Source organism: Apis cerana, linkage group LG11, assembly GCF_029169275.1.
Source record: "Apis cerana isolate GH-2021 linkage group LG11, AcerK_1.0, whole genome shotgun sequence".
Lineage (NCBI taxonomy): Eukaryota > Metazoa > Arthropoda > Insecta > Hymenoptera > Apidae > Apis > Apis cerana.
This window is the reverse complement of record NC_083862.1, coordinates 14184027-14205804: the sequence shown is the minus strand read 5'-3', so window position 1 is coordinate 14205804 and position 21778 is coordinate 14184027. Positions and strand designations below refer to the sequence as shown.

The 21778-nt window shown below is 28.5% G+C and overlaps 1 protein-coding gene and 3 long non-coding RNA genes across 10 annotated transcripts in view; 1 reads left to right on the top strand and 3 right to left on the bottom strand.

Annotated features, from left to right (window-relative positions):
* LOC107995824 (uncharacterized) overlaps nt 1-21778 on the top strand; it is a 146610-nt gene that overhangs the window by 3064 nt on the left and 121768 nt on the right. For 5 of the 6 annotated variants that reach the window (XM_062082240.1, XM_028665714.2, XM_017053539.3 and 2 more), the window contains exons 2-3: nt 5575-5897; nt 10113-10300. The gene's annotated coding sequence lies outside the window, so the exon portion shown is untranslated. The remainder of the gene's footprint in view (nt 1-5574; nt 5898-10112; nt 10301-21778) is intronic. The other variant, XM_062082241.1, reaches the window with a different exon arrangement.
* On the bottom strand, nt 2093-4713 carry LOC107995836 (uncharacterized). 2 transcript variants are annotated; one of them, XR_001765672.3, is made up of 3 exons: nt 3225-3343; nt 2467-2615; nt 2093-2229 (listed from the first exon to the last, which is right to left on the bottom strand). It is a non-coding gene; the product is annotated as an uncharacterized LOC107995836 (long non-coding RNA). The 2 variants fall into 2 exon arrangements; XR_003697204.2 differs by lacking the exons at nt 2093-2229; nt 3225-3343 and adding exons at nt 4242-4492; nt 4576-4713 and having other exon boundaries at nt 2466-2615.
* On the bottom strand, nt 4837-8027 carry LOC114577266 (uncharacterized). The gene is made up of 4 exons (XR_003697206.2): nt 7490-8027; nt 7040-7196; nt 5358-5536; nt 4837-5253 (listed from the first exon to the last, which is right to left on the bottom strand). It is a non-coding gene; the product is annotated as an uncharacterized LOC114577266 (long non-coding RNA).
* On the bottom strand, nt 19045-21639 carry LOC114577267 (uncharacterized). The gene is made up of 3 exons (XR_003697208.2): nt 21489-21639; nt 20679-20819; nt 19045-20596 (listed from the first exon to the last, which is right to left on the bottom strand). It is a non-coding gene; the product is annotated as an uncharacterized LOC114577267 (long non-coding RNA).

Sequence of the window (21778 nt, the reverse complement as noted above, 5' to 3'; positions counted from 1 at the left end):
TTCTTCCTTAGTTTATTCTTATTTCCTTCTTGAATAGAACGATTTAGAAATTTGAACGAAATAGTTTATGAATTATATATGAGGTTATTGCTTTTTAAAGAATATTGATAGATTGTTCATCAAGAATCAATTTTCTTTTAAGAAAAAATATATAGATAAATTAGGTTAGGTTTTAAATTCTTCTCCATTATATTAATACATTACTTAGTTACTTTTGGAACGTATAGTATCACATTACCCAAGAATGATTTATCCAATTTAACAATTTTGTTTAAATTATCGTTTTCAAAAATTTTCAATTGAAAAATCAAGTGAACAAACTGTTCGATCGATTAGTTCGAACAATAAAGAAATTTTTCAAGTTTCGTGCAATCAATGATTGGTTTCTGAACCCTCCATTAATTATCATTTACATTCGAACGAAAAAGAGCGAAAGATGTCGCATCCTGTAAAAAAATGATGGCGGATGAATCGAGCCACTCGACGAAATGGTTGTCACACTCAGGTTGCTCGTATATTTATTGAGAGTCGCAGGTATCATGTTGTTTAATCGTCGAGTGAATGGGGGGAAAAGTACAAAGAAGAGGGTACTCATGGGTCAGTGTACTCGTGTAAACAGCCCCCATCAAGGGTGCAAGATATAGCAGTTCCATTCAGAGGAATACAACTTGCATATCATTGTCGAAAGTGTTCCTATCTATAAATTGCGATGGTAGTTTAATAAAGGGACGTTTTGTTGCCAACTTTCTCGAATCGTTGGAGAATCATCTTCCCTTAAATGAAATTATTCGTAATTTCGATGTCTTTTCAGAAGAGGAGAATAGCATTGTAATTGTTGTGAAGATTATTGGATTTATTATGATTCTTCTTAACACAGTAAATCTATTGCAAAATATTCGTGTATTTTGTAATCTATATTATCATAGATTAGATTAGATTGAATTAACAAATATATTGTTACAGATTAAAATAAACTGAAACAGTTAAAGGAAAATTTCGAAGATTTTCTATTTTGGATTTCTACTACTTTTTCTACTAAGGATCGTGTTTTCAGAATATCAAAATCTATTGAGAACTAAATTAATTAAATTATAATTAAAATATATTATAGATGAAGCTTTATTCTCCATTCCATATTGCGCCATTCTAATGTTTTTTTTTTAAAGAGTTATTTTTCAACTCTTTAAGACTAATAGGAATATAAATATGTTTCGAGGTGATTTTTATAATTATCGTGGAATTATAATTCTTTTGACGATTGAAATCTATTTAAAACGAATAAATAATTATTGTTATAAATTAAGATAAACTCGACGTAGTCAATCCATCTATTTATTTTCTCTTGAGAATCGAAATCGAATTAAAAGGAAAATTTGGAAATGATTTCTCCACGAGAAACTCGCAAAATTCTTCGAAAGCTTTCGCATTTAATCTTCGAAATTAAATTACTCCATCGATAATACAGTTTCCAATTTAATCGTCGATAAATTTAAACGTAATAGAATTCTGTGACTGTTGGGAACGTCTCGAGAAAATTATACGATTCTTTTCGAATCTTTTATATTCCCAGAGACAAATTTTATCTTTGGTTAAATCGATAATTTAATCTTCGTGATTGAATTACCCCTTATTCAACCTTCTCACGTCTTTCAATTTACTATCTATAAATCTCAAAATAGTATAACCTTGTTACTCTTTTCGGTATCGTCTCAACACGGATGTGGAAATTCCTTAGAATTTTCTTACTTTTGTTTAGTATTTTCTCTTTAATCATCGAGATTAAATTATTCCATCAATTTCTCCACTTTATTCTTGAAACGATTCTCTAGAAACTTGCCAGAAACATTCCTGGTAAAAAAAAAAAATAATTTTAAAATATTCCACTTTCTCGTTCTTCAAAACCCTTCTCCATCTTTTTCTTCGCGTGGAGTGCAATATCATTTAATCGTTGAAACTTTTATCGAATTCTTGACAAAGAAATTCCAATTCCAAAATCAAAACCTTTCTTCATTCTTTTTCTCTTCGAGGAAATGAAAATACCGTAAATATTGATGCTTCAACCAAAATCTTAAAAAATAATTCTATAATCTTTCTTCAACAATTTTGGATTCTCCAAAATCTTTCTTCATTTTTTTCTTCGTATAGAATGCAAAATCGTTTAATCGTCGATGTTTCCATAAAAAAATAATACCAAAATTTTTCTCCAAAACTTTCTCTATTCCTTTTTTCCTGGAAATGAAAGTATACTATAAATATCGATAGGTGGATGGAGAGCAAAGGTTAATTAAAAACGAGAAGAAATGGAATAATCGGGATAATGGCGTTTGTCCTTGGGCGGCAAGCGGGTCAAGTGTTCTCGTCCCAGAGATGACCTTCACGAGTGCAGGACGCGGAATTATTTCCGTACTGCGCTTTGCCTTTTTGCCTCGTGGCTGGTCTCGAGTTCTAGACGACTCTTTTCCTCACCTTTCCATCCGCCGAATCTCTTTTCTTCTTTTTTTTCTTCCTTGGTCTCGCATTGGAGCTTCACCGACTACTTCCTGGACTGACCAATTTTTCTGTCCCGTTTACACTTTCTCTTTTGGTCTTCTAACCTAATTTTTTCTTTCGCCTCTCTGTAAAAAAAAATCTTCGTTTCCTCTTTCTGTTTTTTTTTTTGACAATAAAGAAATCTATTCTTTGTATTTCAATGAAAAATTCGAAGGAGTATAATATAGTATAATATAATATAAATAGTTTTATCGAAAGAGATATGAGATTTTATTACTAGTAAGATTTAATTCTTTGAAAGAATATCAGAATGAAAGAGGGAAAATGAAGAAAAAAAGTTTGAGATAGAAATCTTTCGTTGAATTTCTTCATTATCAATTACTATTAATTTATTATCAATTTATGATTCTTCAATAGAAGTTTTCTACTGAATATTTCTTCACTATAAATCACTGTTGATTCACTATCAATATGAATCTATGATTCTTTAAAAAAATGGTCACGAGAAATTGAAAGTTTGCTCGAATTTGATACAAAAATCCACTATCTATAAATCATTATAATTTTATTAATATAACCTAACCTTTAAAAAAGTATCAAAATAAAAATAAGAGAATAATTCACAGTCAAGATAGATGGAAAGTTGACACAAAAGTTATTATAATATATAATACTACAACTAATTCTTCCAAAAGAAAAGGAAGAAAAAAAAATTCGTAACGAAAAAAGTTTACACCAGTTTGACAGAAAAAGTCATCTGTGGAAGCTACAAGATGAAAAAGTCACTCGATCGTAGCTTCGTCCAGCGAGGAAGTGGAGAGGAAAGTGAAGTTTGGAACGGAAACGGCGTGCCCGCGTTCGTTTCGCGCTCCAGCCACTTGACGTGGTCGTTGATCAAAAGCGAACACTCGAGAATTTCTCAAGGAGGGTTGTTCTTTGAAGCGAGAATTCCTTCGAGATCCCTCGACCGTTTGTCTTTGACAATAATCACCGGTCTCGAGCACTCCACTGTCCCCGATACAACCCTCTAAACGAACGTGTTTTCTTACAGCCAATGCTCTCTTTTCCATTCTTCTTTCTATCCACAATATTGTTTCACGGTTTCTATGAAAATTTTTCTCTCGTACACTGATGCGTTAACTTTGAATGATTTAACTTTGTTTAATGTGACAACTGTGAGATATAGTAAATTATTACAGAAAATTTACTAAATATTTACAGAAAGATATCATCCTTTAATTTATATTTTTTTATGTATCGTCAAGGTTTGTTATGTTGAAATAGTGTTATGAAAGATTTAGTTGATCAAAAAGTTATTAACCTAACCTAAAAAATCAGAGATTAAATAAATTTTTGTTTTACATCAATTAATTTCATTTTAAATCAAAATTAAATAAAAAGTTAATTGTTTATAAAGTTTAATTGTTAATGATTTAACAATTTACAGTAAGTTTAAATTAGTTTTTTCGATATAGTTTAACTTACCCTAAAGAAGCTTCGAAGAAATATTTTTTTTTAATAAACGACTATACAATATATAATCTTCACAACATTATTCAAAATGATAACTTTGACAATATATTAAAAAAATCATCGAAATCGAAAGATAGTATCTTTTGTGTAAACATAATCTCCATATAACTCATGATTTCACAATGATTTTTAATTCTTCTTACAATTCATAGAAACAGTAATTCTGCAAAAATGTGTACCATATATTATATGTTACGTAAAAAGAAAATTTTAAGGACCTTAAAATTCGGTGAAAAAATGAAAGGTGAAAAGTCAAGGACGAATTCACGAGAAAACTGGATTGCTTTGTGTCCTTGTTTGCGTGTCCTTATTTCAAAGACGGGTCGAGGACGAGCAACGACCCTTCGATCGAGCGGAAATTAACCCTCTTCCCTCTCTTCCCTTTCTTCCTCTTCATTCGATAGGTCACTTTGCGTGATTCTTCTAACATTTTCGAATCGTAGAAGAACTCGTTCCATCTTACGTAAAACTGTGCAACCGTATTACGTAAATTGAAAAGTTAATTCTTATTATTGGACCATTTTAAAGTCTTCAATGATAAGTAATTATTACCTGGACTAGAAGTTTCTTCCTTCGAAGATTTTTAGCATGGTAGAGTTTCAATTTTAACTTGTAACTGGATTGTTTCAGAAACTCGAAGCGAATTAGTCAGAGATCAGTCTTTGCCTAATGTAATAATCAAGCTAATCGTATGAATGTAGCGATGCGTTGAGAACAGCATGTCTCTGGATATGTGAATGATTATGTTTCAAAATCGACTCCATTTCAGTAACAGAAAGCAGGCTTGAAATTTTAATCGAGAGATTGAAATTCTATTTCATCACGTTTTTTTTTTTAACTCTTACATTATCCACAATATTTTTCAGCTTAATATAAAATGAAAAATTTGTTATCTTCCTTTTAAGAAATTTTTAAATTTAACTAGATCACATCGTTATTTGACACGTTTTATATTTCATATATTTCGTTTTGTGATTCAAAAATAAAAAATTGAATAATATTGGTTAATCACATAAAAGTCATTCGAGATAAAAGTTATTTCCTTCCCACTCGTAATAGAAAAAAAATCATACAAACTTTTTACATAATAGATTTCACTTTTAAATATATATATATATATAGAATTCTTGATATTTTTTTACTAAAAAATTACTAAAATTAAAAATTCAATAATATCAAAAATATTTTTTCTTCGTAGTTAAAAAGAGTTCCAAGTTTAGAATTTAATTCCTGAAATCAAAAATTGAACAATATCAAAAATTTTGGTTAATCGAATCGAGGCAAAAATAATTTGCTTCCATAATAAAAAAAAAAATACAAATTTTTCATATTACCAGATCTCATTCTCCTTGGAAATTATTCGAAAACAACCACAATCGATATCAAAGTGGCCATTTCCACTTTCCTCCCTTGCAACTACTGCTCCCCTTAGTTAGACGCGACGAGAGTGCAAGTTCACTCCGCGTCCTTGACCCACTCGCGTGTTTAACGATCCCCGAATCGAAGAGGTAGCCTTAAAAAAGAAAATTAATTAGAGCACGATCATTCCAGTGGAAACGAGAGGGATTAAAGGGTGGCAAGATCGATAAATGGTCGAGATATTCATGAAAATATCCTTGTTTCGAGATTCGCCACGATGTGTAATCACCTGTTCTTATTTTGGTGATAATTAAGTTAAATTCAGTGGGGGAAAAAGGTCAAAAGGGTGAAAAATAAAAAAAAGAAAGAAAGAAAAAATGAGAAATTCAAAGACTCAAAAAGTGATTTTTTTGAGAGAATAGATTGATCGTGAATTATGACGTTGTGACGTGTGATTTTGTGACGTGTTGGGTTTTTGGAAGAATTCTAGCATTCGTTGCTGGTGATCTACACAGGTGAGTAACAATTTAGATTTTTCTTTGATTTTAATTTTAATTGTAATCTATTTTTATTATATAAATGTTTTGGTGTCTCTGAGATTTGTTAATTCTAAAAAATTCCATATCATCAAATTTAAATTTTTTTCTTATGTAAATTAGCATTGAGAATTTTTTTTTTTATATATTTGAAAAACTTAACCAATTAAATTAGTACCAAACCAATGTAAATTAGTTTTAAAATTGTCTTTACATATTTTGCATCCATTATTAAAAAACATTAAAAATAATCTTAATAGCTTTTAATCTTAACAGTTAGTAGATTGTTTATTATTTGAAATTAATATATATAACATATATAAAAACATAAAATATCCAAAGTACAATATATTGATATTTGAAAACTAAAATAAGTTTCTATTTCTTTAATAAAATAATAATAATAATATTAATAAAAATTTGATTTTGCATAAAATTTGGTTTGGAAAGATATATTAACTTTTATGATTAGGCTAGATTAATAGTTAGGTTAATAAATGATAATACATTAAAACTTAAAAAAAATCGAATATGTTAAAATCACGAGTAATTTTAAATAGTAAAAATAGAAGATTATTTTTATCTCATAATTTTATATATATTTCGCGTAAAATTTCGGATGGTTATCTTTCGGGTAATTTAATCACGGTAAAGTTCGTAAGGTGTTAAATTACTTTAAATAATCGAGAGAAACTCAAGAACTCCAATTATATTAAATCCAAGTTCCAAACTAACCATGGAATATGGAATCAAACCTTGAACTTTCCAAGATCTTTGGAAATAAAAATTTTTTGTAATTAAACTTTATGAGAATGAGAATTCTAAAATACAAACTTCAATAAAATTCTGATTTAAATATTTAACTATTCGAAATTTGTTAAATTCCAAATAATTTATTAATTTTCTATTCTTCATAGATTTTCGTGATCATAAAAAAATGAGTTCACTATCAGATTTTCCACAGATTTTCACGAATCCATATGATCAAATACGTCATTGGCAATATTCTTGGGAAAGAGAAGAATCGATGGATATAATCTGGATCGTCCTAATAGTATAGTTGTTCGATTTCGTCCGCTCTGTTTCCCAGGATTTTTAAAGTTTCCTCAGTGGCTACTAACCTTATTCGAGATTATTTGCACGCTGGACGAGCGGGAATCCAGATGGAAAATTAATTTATGTTCAAAGAGTAGGGCAAAAGAGCTCAATGACGTCAAATTTATCGTTTTTCTCAACATACGAATCGTTGAAATTTGGTTTCAGATTTTTCGATTTTCACTAGAAAAGAATTGTCACATGAAAAAAGCAATAAAAAATAAAATTTAAAAATTATTTTTCAGGTATATAGGATTAATTATAAAAATAGAAATTTTCAAGAATTAATGTGTTTCAAAGAAGATTGAGGTTAATGTTACTTCAATTATCCTCTTCGATTCAGTAGTTCTTAATATTACATAAAAATTATCAAGAAATCTAAATTAGTTTTCAAGCTGGAGCAAAATTTTACAAGATATTTTAATTATAATTTTTTTTAAAGATTCTATTTCTTATTAAATTCATTCAAAACTCACCTGTTAACTTGATTTTAATATTCATTTATTAACTTCAATTAATTTTAAAATGTTTATTCTTAAAAAAATAAAGAAAAAAAGAAACGAATTTTGAAAAATTGAATCAAAAACTTCATTAAGTATTCCAATTGTCATTCTTTTTCGAATGTGTGGAAGTTACGTTTATTTTCGTGTTCTTCTTGTCGGAACGTAAGCATTGGTCGTAAATTGGTCCAGTATTCCCTGGTCCTCAAACTTCTTATGGATACTTTATCGAGTTTCTTTTCTTTCTGGCACTTCGAAGAATTTCATTACATCTTTACACTTCCTCTTGTTCGTTAAAAAAGTAACACTTTTACAGAGAAATTTTACAATCAAATTATTGCTTTGCTCTTTGGGAACTCTCTGATTTTTAAATCGAATTGATAGAAATATTTATGTGTGTGTGTGCAGATAGAAATATTTTTATATTTGAAGTACAATAAGATTTCGATTATTCAGAATCATGATTATCCAACATCTTTTATTGAGAATACAAATATATTTGAGAATCAAACTTGAAAATTATTATTGTTATTTTTCACTAGAGAATTCTACTAGTCACTCAAAAGTAACTATTCGATAATTTTCACTCTGAATGTACTATTCATTAAACAAAGCTAATTTTAAAAAATATATTCGTATCTTTACATCAATCTTGTATCGTTTTTTCGAATTTTTTTTATAATTAATTTTTTTTCACTAGATTTTTTTTTTGTTATTTTTCAAGTTGGTAGTTAGATACTCATACATGTTATTTAATATTTAAAACATAAAAATATACTTTTATTTAATGTAATATATTTTTAAAATGCATTGCAGTATAATTTATGAATTAAAAAGTATGTTATAAAGTAAAAAGTTACTCTCAAAATATATAAGATGTTGTAAATTATCGAATTTTCGAACTACATAATTTTCCAGAATGAGAGCTTAACAATTGTTTGCTTACAGCTTATGTATTAATTGATCTAATAGGATTTCGTTCAGATCCGGTGGCCCCGGTGTGATAATCTGTTCTAATACCTAAACGCAACAATTCTGTTTCACCATGACCTACGTGCAAGTGTCTATAGCTGCTTCAACTTGCGTTAATCCATTTCAACTTTAATATCATGTAACTAACCTAACATTTTCACACATCAAATTAATTCAATTTTATCTTTTAAATTATTTTTTTAATTTTTCATATTAATTTCTTAAAAATTAAAAATTAATTTCTTTTTAATTTTTTTAAATATATTAACCAATTCCCTTCGAGGATTTTAATTACATTTTTCTTTCGTGAATTTTAATCAACTTTATTTTTCAAACATTCTAATTTCTCATTGCCTGTCATAGTTCAACCTTAATCTCTTGTGTCTATGATATTATTCCAGTTTTTTCATTTCATGCGTGATTAATTTTTATAACAATTCTAAATCATAACTAACACATCTACTCGTTATTCCTCGAGTGCTCTAATTTTAATATCAAATAATTTCAACCACCAGTTAGAGGCTAGTAATTATCCATCTTTATTATACTGCTTTTTAATTTCATGCGTGATCCTATTATAACCTAACCTTCATTAAATAGTAACTCGAGGCTGACTTTATTCTTTATAAACTTTATAACGTTGAATCGTAATAATAATTAAGCACGAGTATCGATTTTAATTTATCGCAGTCTCTATTAATTCGTCTCTTGACGGTACGCGTGAATTCCATAAAGATTTAATTCTCGTTTAAATTCTAAATCCGATGTGTAGTTGCGTCAATTTGCAAAATTGAGACACATTAATATACTGATTCTTTAGAAATTCGATTCAAGAATCATGAGATATTTCGTAATTTTGCCATTGTTATATCCATCATTAATTTATATTCAGATTATTTCGCAAAATTGAAATGTTTTGAAGATATTTCTAATGATGAGATGAAAGTTCAAAAATTTTATTAACAATATAATTGAAAATAATGATGATTAACAAAAATTTGTAACGATGATTAAATTTAATTTGTATAATTTTTATAACTTTTTTTTATATAGAAAAAAAGTATATAGTTTAGAAACAATTTTGTTTGATAAATGCAGTATTAAATTAAAAATAAAATATAAATTAAAAATTATAGATATATTTATATTTAATAAAAATAAGAATAAAAAAATTGAAAAACTAATTTTTTGCAAATTTATTTATATTTCTTATTTTCTTAAATGAATAGATTAAATTTAAAAATATAATATAAACAAATAAATCTTTTTCGAATGTTTATACAAAGAGTAAATAAAAATAAAATAGCACAATGAAATTAGTAAATGATTGATTTGTTTTTTAACTTTTATTATTAAAAGTATGGAAATGTGATTTCAAAATAATATGCCATTAGTTTTTTTAATCGTATATTTGTATTATTCAAGTTTTTTTTTAGAAATTCTATTGAAATTCTTCTTTTTGATTCTCTTCCAATAAGATATTACATTTATATGTTTATAATTAATTATACATTTAATAGTTTAAGATTTTTGTGCTTTACAAAATAATATTTATAATTATAACTTAGTGATATCTAAATCGATCTAACTTAATCTAACCTAACCAATTGTTTTTCTTCTTTTTCAGAAAGTGTGTTTTATGTTTTTGAAACTGAATCGACGAATCGTTGATGTGCAGTGTCGCGATCGAGAAACGATCGCCAGTGATCGGTGAAGTTTGAAAGTTGTTCCTCGAGTATAGTGTAAAAATCTTAGTTGGAGAATCGAAGATCATCCCTTTGACTGGGAGAACGGCGTTGGTCTTCGGTATGAAGGGTAAGTCGTTTGAAACTTTCCATTTTTTCATGAACATTCATGAAATATTTTTATCAGGAATTTTTTTTCTTGAGATTGATTCTAGAACATTGAGAAAAAAATAGAAAAATTTGAGAGATTCTATTCAATTAAAGTCGAACTTCAATTGTTTAAAACTAAGATATTTGAAAAGTTATTCCATAGGTTAATTAAAATTTAAAATTTCGAACTTTTATAAAATTAAGATCATAAGAAATTAAGAATTTTTAGGAGATGATTAGGATTAGGAGATCATTAAATATAAAATTAAAATATTAAAAAAAGAAAAAATCAAAATTATGATTATTTAATTGAACGAGAAAATTTCTTCGATGGCTACATAGATTGAGAAATTAAAAATTTCCAGACACGTCGAGGACGCGTAATAACTGTTTTGCATAATCTAATTAGTCAGAAAGCTGCGCACAGAATTAAAATTGGTGGAATTACAATTGCACGATCCAAAAGTATCGAATACGCTTTCTTAGAATTCTATTCTCTTCGACTTTCACTTTTTTTCGCTAAAATAAACTTTATGTCACCATCTGCCAATGATCACCAAAAATGTCATATTATATTTTAGAAGCGATCGTAACATTTTTTGAGAAGAAATTCATAGAAATAAAAGGAAAGATTTTCACGAATGGAAACGATATTTCTTATGAAATTCGTACTTTGCAAGTATATTCGAGCGTTAGTAGAAATTGCAAGTCGAGCATATAAAACGACTTTTGATCTTTCGCAGCCAGAACTGCACTGCAGACTCGCATGAATCGAATCCTTTAGAGAGCCATCTGGCGACAAATTTGATTACTATCGGCATTAAGTAAACTTTACATGAGATATTTCATACTGCACGGTTGAAATGACGTACGTAAAGGATAATTTTCACAAATAGAAAAGATCGTACCATTGAATGAGTTATATTTGAAAAGAAAATCATTGGTGGAGGACTAAGATTAATTTCGCGATTATACTTTGGCTAGGTTGTCTGGTCGAAAACGAATATCGCGATTCTGGTACCCTGATAATGGATTATCGCTGGCGAGAATAATGTATAGCTTGCTGTCACGGTAGCCACGATGGATCACCTTGCCGCGACTTTCTCCGGCAAACGTCATTCTAATTAACGTGGCCTGAAAGCCACGATTAAGCGATTCGCTGGCAAACAAAATAATTTTTCTTTTATAAAATTTCAGTTTCCTTTTCTATGTAAGTAATCTTTTTTTACTGCCGATCATTATCTTTGATCATTAACTATTAAAGTCGTTTTCTTTTCAGAAAAAAGTGATCTATTTTTTAAAGTTATTTCACTTTATTTTAACTCTAACCTATTTACAAGATTCACATTTTTATGTTATAATATTTCTTATAGTATTTGTACAAAATAAGATATTTGAAATAAATAATTACGAATATATTTGCATTATCAAGTTTTTGACAATTTAATAAAATTAAAATATTACAATTTTTTTGTCCATAAATGTCTCATCTTACTGCAAATTCGTTGTTTTGAATTTGATCAAATTTCAAAGGTTTCACGATGCATTTAATATTTATTCTTTTCACCAGTGGCGTTAATTTGCGCGTTTCTCTTCCCCAGGGATCGGAAACAGAAGAACGATGGTGTATTTTAGTTTCAAGTTCCCTTCCTCCCTCGAGGTGGAATTTTAATTTCGCTGGTGCTTTGGCCAAATATAAAAAAGAAGACAAGGGTTAAACAGCCACTTTTCTCCAGTTCAAAGAACAAGAACAAATATTTGCTCGACTTGACACTGACGAGAATGCGACTCATCGTCGCGAAAAATAAATTCTCGAACAATTGATTTCCTATTAATATTCATTTGGCTATAACTACATTGTTAATTAGTCGAGCATCGACATCGTTGATTAACAATTAATTGATCATTGGACGCCAGATTCCTCCGATCGATAAGGAAAGGATTTTACTAGGGGAGACCAAAAATGCGTGATGCGATACTTAACCTCTCGTCTTGTAAGTCTTCTTAGTGATTCGATTTGTCGTAATTAATTCTACTTACAGTAGTAGCATTATACAAAAAGTACTTATTTCTACAAATATGTTTCTTCTATGCTGTAATAGAAACTAAAATATAAACATAAATTATAATTATTCTTATAAGTAAAATGATATTTATTTTACAAATGTTTAAAAATTTTATTTTCTCATATTTTATGAAAATTTCGCTTTGTTATCTATTGATATCTATAAACATAATATTAATTTATTTCACACTTTTATCTCGTTATCTTGAATAGCAAATATTTCCTCAATTGTCCAAATTGACAGTCGACAGATAACCTAATCTAACCGAATCAAAAATTGGAATCTCTCTCGTAATATAAAATGACATAAAAAAGTATATTATATCAATTATTTCGTATCAAAATAGAATTAGATTTAATTTTGCGCTTTTTTAATCGTGTAACAAACATGATAGATTAGTTTTCAAAAGCTTCGAAATTATTACGCCATTAATCGAATCGGCGCACATAGACGAGATACCGAGAGATGGCGTTCAAGATGATCATTGGAAAATTATCGCGAAATTTTGTGTTTCGCGTTTGGATTCGTGCCAGTCATTCGTTTAAAAGAGTGGATTCGCGACACGGAAACCCACGGGGAGTTGGAACTCAGACATCTTGCTACCTACACCTCTCTTTTCCTTTGCGGATGGAAACCGTCGAGTAATTATCGCATAACTTGGACCTGGTCTCTTTGTTAACGACGAAAGCTTCTCTCTCGAGACAAGTATCCGATATTGAGCGCTTGAGGAAGCGTGAACTTCGTCTTCACGCTTCTCGGCTTCCGGTACCCTTCATCGACCATTCTGTCTTCCGCCTGGCTATCTCCGTAATTTCTTTTTTCCTCATATGGTAAACCATGAGAGCTGATGTGTATCTTATTATTAACATTTTGTAGGTATAATATAAGCTTTTTGTCCAATTAGATAGGAATCAAGAAAAAATCTAATAATTATTTAAAATAGAGACCATTTCAGTGATTTTATTGCTCTAAAAATTTTGTCAATGTTATATTATGCTTCTATGATTTGGAGTAAATTTAAGTTAGATAATTATTTTCATGTATTTATTATCCATCGATTAATAATTAAATAGATTTCTGTTTAACTTTTAAGATTCGTTAATTATATTTATAGAATATAATTATTTGTTAAATTTACATCTTCGAAGAACTACGTTTTTTTATATTTACTCGACGATTATTATTTCTTCACAGTTTGTATCCATGAAAAGTGAAACGTCAAGGACAAATATTTAGCAGCGACCGTGCTCGTTTCTCATCTATTCGTTTCACGTCTTTTGCTTTCTTCTTCTCTTTCGTTCTCTTCTTAATTTAATAGAGCTTCTTTTCTTTTCTTTTCTTTTCTTTTCATTCATTCTGTTCTAAGTATCTCTCACCTTTTTTCTATTTATTTTAGTCCAGCTTTTTTCACACCATTTTTCTTCCTTCTTTTTCCAATAAAAAATCCAAGTGTCGTATTTTTTTTCGTGGAACAAGATATTTAATTTTTCGAGATTAAAACTCGATTGCAAATATTGATAAACTCTAATGATCCTTGGTGACTCAAGCGTGCCATCTAAAAGCCTTCCAAGCTTTTAAGCTTTTCCCAACGTCGACGGAGTGCTACGTGGCACGTTTATAGCCGCTTATTAAACGGCGAATAATTTCACTGCATCTAATGAATTTGAAACTTTTCCCAAAGCCTGTTGGAAAGGGGATAGCAAATCGCGTTAGAAATCTCAACGAACTCTTGGGAAGAAACTTCGTTCAAAAACTTTGCTAATGTTCAGAGAGTCCTACAGGGACTCTTCCCTTCCTTCTGTCTCGAAGATTCGAATAACTTTTTTAGAATTAAATTAATAATTATTGAAAATTTTTCAAAAAAATTTTTCAATAAATTTTTAAATTTAATATTTTCTTATGAAAGTTTCTCATTCTTAAAAATTGTCATATTAATTTTGTTGTTTAAATATCATGAATATAGAGTTCTAAAAAATTATAAGGAAATTCTAGTAACTCTAGTGATCCTAAGATTAAGTTCACAACATATTTTTATCTATCTTATCGACCGCTTAGATTAAATATTTTAAATATAATTAAGATTCTAAATTTTTAAAAGATCTTAAAGAATTTTAGTAACTTTAGGTAACTTTAGTAACTTTAGTAATTCTAGAATTCACAAAGTATTTCTACCTTAATAAAATTCATAAAATTTCTCGATACTAATTAAAATTAGAATGATTTTAATTTTACGTGAAAAATATTATCATAAAAGCTATACATTATCGATTTATCATGTATTTTCACCCATAAAGGAAGGTTCCCTTTTTGAAACGACTTTCATGATCAGAAATTCCTGTCTGCGCGATTAGGTGGATAGAGGTTATGGCCAGGGTAGATGGCTAGGTTCAGAACTAGCGGGTAATCGCGTTAAAACATAGCAAGCTACTCGAACCCTCGTTAATCCGTTCCGATGAAGTGTAACCGGCTCGATGATATCAAGGGCCGATGTTTGAGAAATTCGCTTCCGGAAACGATGCACTCTCATTCGCGCAAACACTCGTTCGACTAAATATCCGCCGAAATTCCACACAGAATTTCACTCGTGCACGAATTTTAATTCTCAAACGTCGATATATTGCCGGACGTTAATTCGATAGAAAATTTTCGATTCGTTATACATCGGCGATGAATTTTCAACAATTTCCAATATCAAAGAATCACAATAATATTTGAATCATTTTCGCGTATTTCAATAGCGTGTTCGATATAGTAATTAAAATTTAATATTCGTGATAATTCATCCGAATTTTGAAATACGTTAAATGTTTGCGTATGGATTTAAAAATATATATATATATATATATAAGATGATTCATAATTGCGTGTTCATGTTACAGGCTGAATAGAAATTTTATGTGAAATATTTTTATATATTTCTTATTACATATAATATCTGTTATTTTCGATAATATTAAAAAATTTTTTAAATAAAAGTTGAATGGTTTTGAGGGATATTTATATCGATGTTAATAATTTTTTTTTGTAGTGGATAAAGATCACATTCAGTTTTTTTCAAATAGAATTGTGTTTTTCAAATAATAAATAGTATCTCATTTTCTATGAAAAATTATTAGATTAGTTGTAACAAAAAATCATTAATTTAGAAAATATTTAATATTATATAATATTCAATTATCTTTTAAATTTTGATAATTTCATGGTCAATATTTTTTATAGAAAATACTGAGACATATCAATTAATGAATTAAAAAATATATAATTCCATTTAAAAAAATAAAATTAATTTCTATAAATTTTTTACAAGTTCATTTAATGAGAAAATTAATAACATGAGAAGCTTCCTTGAAACCATTCAACTTTTATTTAAAACATTTTTCTAATATTATCAAAAATAATGAAATATTCCAGATATATTTATGGGACACCCAGTATATATTTCTTTAGAATTAAATAAATTGTCAAAAAACATTTAATATCACAAAATAAGACAGAAATAAATATAACAGATAAGTATGACAGGAAAGTATGCAAAGTGTAAGTATTTAGAATTAAGAATTTAGAAACTGTTAAAAAGAAAAAAAAATATTATAAAATATAAAAACTATAAAAAGTAAATATATAAGGTAATATAAGGTAAATATATAGAATAAATTTATAAAACCTGCTTACTCATCATATTCTCCTAATACAAAATAGGAATTTTGACCAAAAATTTTTGAATTTGAAAATTTTCGAAAAATTTCACCATCTCCTCACTCATATTCTCCTAATATAAAATTAGAATTTTGGTTAACAAAATTTTTTTTTCAAATTTTTTTCAATTTTATAAGGAGAATAGAATTCAATAAGAGATAATTTGCGAAATTTTTTCAAAATTTTCGTTTAATTTTTTAATTTTGTAGTAGAATAACATAATTGAAGAAGAGGTGGAATACGATATTTTTTTTTAGAACTTGATGTACTTGCTTATTTTTATTTATCTTTTAATACTTAGCTTTTAATATTTCCCTTTCTCAATTGACATATTTTCACGAATTAATTATTTTTTCACCATTTTACTTAAATCTAAGGATTGAAAATAGTCCTATACTTATTTTCTTTTCCATACTTATCTTTTTAAACTTCAAATTTCAATTTCTGAAACAAAATATTTTTTAATTAATAATATAAGCATGTAACTTATGTATTTTAAATATATAAGAATGCAAAAATATATAAAAATAAAAAAATATGTAATATATAATATACAATATTTAAAAATATATAATATAAAATATATACATATAAAATACACTTACTGGTAAAAATTAAAAAAATAAATCATTGTTTGTAATTTCTTTATAATTTATTTTTTATACTCTAAAGAAAATATATTGCAAAATTAATATAAGAAAATTACAGTTGATATATTGAATGAATAATCAATAAAATTTTTTGCAAAAATATAATATAAAAGTTAACGATTATAAAAAAAATTTTAAAATAGTTTTTTAACTTTCAATACTAACTACAAAAATACGAAAATATACCCAAAATATATACATATCTCCTACAATAATCCTTTCATTATATTAGATATTTTTCTTGAATGGACATTGCAGTCATGAATCACTCCGTATAAAATTTTCTCTCGTCAGTAGTATAGCCTCAGTTTCCGGTTGCCTACCACCAACCATGTTCAACGACGGTTTTCGATCACCGTCCGACCATTACGATCGCCTCGAAACTTGGTTGGCTCGTTCCATTTTCGTGGGTCGATAAACGGCCGATGAAAATGGCGGGAAACCGTGGAACGTTTCTCGCGCGATGCGCGGCGGTCTCGGTGAACCGACACGAGGGAGAGGGGATACCGAGATAAACGATCGACGAAGTGGACGATGTCGTGGATCGTATTCGACCCATTGGCAGGAGTTACGTAACACCTCTGCCCACTGCTAGTGACCTCGAAATGCCGTGAACTGGTTGGAACGCGGTGCGAAATGCCTCGAATCTCTGACGTCGTGCCTTTGAAACCGGAAGTCGAATTGGAAAATCTAGGGATTATCGTTGGACAATGTTTCGTCTCGTGCATCAAAGGATCTTGAAAGTTCGGGTGTAGCGTTATCGAAATTGATTGGTTGAAAGATCAAAGAGTGGGAGAGAAACCGGAAGTTGGAGAAGCGATTTCGGGATTTTAATTGAAATTGTTGAATTTTAAGATAAAGGATTAATTGAATGGATTAATTCGAAATTATTTGCTGGAATTGAAAATATTTGAAATTGAAAATTTTCCAACTTTTTATTAAGAATTTATAATATATATATAATTTGAAATTTGAAGCAGGATGAAAATGATTTGAAATTGAAAATATATAATATAGATTCGAAGCAATGGGATGAAATTGGTTGATGAAATTGAAAATTTCAAGATTTTTGTCGAGAATTGTATTTGATTGTTAGATCAATGAAATTTGTCAAAATGATAATTATCAAAAGCATGAGATTATTATCGATTCTAATTACATTTAATTAAGATAGACATTTAATTATATTTGTCTATATAGCTTTATTACGTCATTCCGATCACAATCATTTATATGATATAATATTCATACATCGACAATTCTGGTATCAATCTAGAATATATTATGATTAAATGGCGAAATTGATACATGCCTAGTTGATAACCAATTGGAAAATAATTACAATTAATATTCTTGAATAAATATCTGCATTTTATCATATAAAAATTCTAAGAAAGATTCTAAAAACAATCATATATTAGAACCATTCCAAAGATTCTATGCGAATTTAATCTAACCTAAAAATTCCTAAAATATAAATAGATGGGCGCTGTCAACATTCCACAAAATTCACAAAATTCACAAAATTTCCCTATATCCTGACTCTGGACGATTTTCTCTGCTATGACCAATCGACACTCGAATCTTCGTTCGTGGAACATTAATTAGCGAACGGATCGATGCAGAGAAAGGGAGATTTCCTCTCTTACACAACTCTTCTCGTGTATTTCCCTTTTACTCTTGTGTTTTCCCGATCAGCACTGCCTTTATTAAACCTCCGTTGTGTCCAAGTCGCTTTTCAATCCGGCCGTTTTTCGTGTCTTTGATCCATTGGAAACCGTTTTTCGAGAAAAACCACGGTGAAATAATGGAGATGGAATGGAGAAATGTATCTCTTGAATGTGCTTCAAATATCAAACTTGGCAATTTTCCTTTTTCTTTGTTTCTTTCAAATATAAAAATAGTTTTTTTTTCTTAAATCACTCCAAGTCACTAATTGCAATATTTTTCTCTTCGGGCTGGAAATTTTTTAATATTCCTAGTAGAATGAAAATAAGATTTAATAAGCTAAGAGTGTATGAAAATGAAGGATATTTTGCGCCAGAATTATGGAAATCTTTTGAAATTTAAATAAAAAAAAGACTGGAATAAATTGGAGAAGATGAATAAATGTCTAATGTATAGAAAAAAACAGAAGATATAGTCCATAATTTTCACGAGTAAGCGAGTTTAAATGTTGAGTGAGAACGTTCATGAAGTCGTAGAAAACTTGAAAAATTTTCGGCTTTGGTAATCCTGTAAAAAGATCACCCGATGCTCGAGGATATTCATAATTCGCTCGTTTATCGATTTATTAATAATTGTGTTAAAAACATGGAACAAAATAGGATTAAATAAATAATTTATGATCTGATATCAAAAATGAAAAATGTCCATATAATGGAAAGAGTAATTTGTTCCATGTTCAGATTTTAATTTTACATAATTTTTCATATCATTGAAATTTGCGTAAACATGTGCATTACAGCGAGCAGATTATAGTATAGGTTAGGTTTCGAGGTTTCATGAATACTTACTAATTTATGTTGCGTTAGAACTGGATTAACGTGGATTAATTTCAAATTACATTTAGGTTGACGTAGATTGGATTGGGGAAAACGTTAATGAACGTGTGTACAGTGTGGTGTAGGTCAATGCTAACGTAGGAACTTTCGTGAAACTTCGCAGTGGAGTAGGTTAACGTTGACAAAGGTTTATGTTGGCGTAAAATTCTACATTGGCGAGGATATATAATAATATCAATGGTACCATGAATTCGCGATTGGATCGATTTCATGGAAGATCTTGATTTTAGTAATCAAGATTAATCCTAGCACAGCCTTACGTTATTCGTAATTTTAAGTTAATTATAGAATGAATTATCAAAGATCCAATAAGTAATCTGAGTTTTCAAAAGATTTACACTGAATTATTAATATTATATCAATAAAGATATATTTTAAATATTTTCTAACCTAGACTTAACATTAATAGCTGGTTTACTAAAACTTTTGATTGAAATTAGGGATCTTTAATTCAGAATTGTAATAATATTAACTTAATTTAATAAAATAAAATTTCAGTAAATTCTAAATTCATATTTAGAATTAGCATATAAGCCTATGTTAAGGAATATTTACAATAGATTAACTTTTTACAAGATTTAAATTGATATAAAATAGTACAATAGTGCTCAACTTTCAAATTAACACTAAAACAGCCTCAAGTAAAGAGATATGTAACATATATGAATAAAAATAGCTTAATTTACTTTACAATAAATTATCAGAAACCTAGTAAATAAATCAACTTTTTAGAATATCTATCTTCAGTTCAAATCAATGCAAACGTATGCTTAACTTAGTATTTACAATGGTCTACATTTACAGAGAATTCAATAGAACTACGATTACTCAGGGCAGCACACAGATTCAAACCATAGCTTACTCATCTCCAAGGTAACCTAGGTCTAGGTTAATCCATATCCACCATCTTCCAAGTTAAAACCGGCTCAAGCTTAGTTTAATCTACACCTGGATTACCCTCAAATCTGCACTTATCTCTATTCAGGCCAATGCTTTCCTGTACTCTCTATATCGACGAGTAATAATATAATGTAGATTGTATACATTGTATACGCAGATAGGTCGAAGATCGGCAAACAATCGAGGATGAAGCAATCGATCGAATTAGTGGTCGTGGTAAAATAGGATTCATTGTTGTATCTTCGAATCCGATAAATTCGATTCGCAAATTCGTTGGCGACATAGTGCACGGTTAATCACTGGAACGACGTTTCGGCCTATTGTGCACTCTGGACACGGCCTGTGAACATGGCTGGGCTTGTCGAGTATTTTCCATCACGCGTATTTCCAGCCACTTGATCTATATTAATGAAAATTATATTCCACGAATCATATTAACGTATGAATTCGATCGTATATTTTATACGATACACGATATAAACCTGTCATTATAATTGACGAAATCCCTGGGTATCGGCTCCGTTTAATCGATTCCAGGAATACAAGTTAAATATTCATGCCACGCGCCAATATGTGAAACCCAATTGACTTGCTTTCGTAGCAAAATCATGCGTATTTTCTTCCTATAATATTACATATGTTTACTATTTAGTATGTTCATCTCTGAAAAGTAAAATATCTCGAAAAATATGAAAAAATATTTCAAACAAAATATGTTTGATAGAAAATTATTTTCTAGAAAAAAAAATATTAAATCGTTATATTTATATCAAAAAATTTTGAATTTAAGAGATTGTAATTTGTGATTTAAAATTTAAAATTTTAAAAATTATAGCAGATAAGAAACACGCGAATATTTTGCTATTCATATTTGTCTTTTTTATGAATTTTAAATTACAATTACAATAAAAATTTTTTGATACAAATAGTTTAATTTTGTATAAATAATAAATCTGATTAGTATAATGAAAATTATATAGATTCATTTAAAAAAATTAAAATTGATTTTTACATAACCTCTACATTAATCCATAGAAAAATTACTAATAAACTAATATTGCATTAATGTAAATACATATTATTTTTATTTAATGCATATTCATTCTTAATGATCTTAAAAATCATCACGTAAATATATCTATGATTTTAGAAATAATATATTTCATTTTTTAATTAATAAAGAAATGCAAGGAAGCTTCTTCAGAAATCTTTGACAGTTGCAAATCTGGGATATTTAGGTTACACATATGGAAAATATCTAAGTTATAAGCATTAGTGACATGCTAGGTTACCTCTATAATATCTGCTAGAATCTAGAATTTGATATGCATCTGCAAATTTCTCAACTATGCGTCAGATATATATAATTCTCTCGTATTAAATTTTGATCTACATACTGCGTATTACACGTAATGTCGACCTAAATTCTTAACCAAAATATGATATTGAAACCAAGGAATAGAGGGCGTTCTACGATCGATTATATTGGAAATATAATAAACACTATACAAAATATCGAGAATAATCGATATTTTTGATCTAATTCAAAAATTCTCATTTTATCTTCTTTTAATAACAAAAT